We start from the raw sequence: 370 nt of genomic DNA, 5'->3' as shown, positions 1-370 counted from the left end.
ATGTTCTGCATTATGTGTCCGCTCATGCAAGAATATAACCATAACAGCTTTCCTTCCTGCATTTGTTAGCCTTTCGTACGCGCTTTGCAATTGCAAGCATAAACTCTGCCACAACACACGCAGCACGTTTTTTGTCATGGTAGAAATATAAACTTTCTTTTTTTGAGTAGGTATCTGAACACACAGTGGAGTACGTTCGTATATTTTACGTCTTTTTATGTTGAACGGAGACACCAAGCGCATTATGCAGCAATATACGACTTTCGCGAATTATTGCAAGATAATGATTTCACTTTGTTCCTGAACCTAAAACGGTTTTGTACTTGCGTGGCGATGCAAGAGGGGTAGACGTGGATATACTCTTGGTATA

Source organism: Penaeus monodon, chromosome 23 (assembly GCF_015228065.2).
Source record: "Penaeus monodon isolate SGIC_2016 chromosome 23, NSTDA_Pmon_1, whole genome shotgun sequence".
In the NCBI taxonomy this organism is placed as follows: domain Eukaryota; kingdom Metazoa; phylum Arthropoda; class Malacostraca; order Decapoda; family Penaeidae; genus Penaeus; species Penaeus monodon.
Note: the sequence above shows the minus strand (reverse complement) of the source record.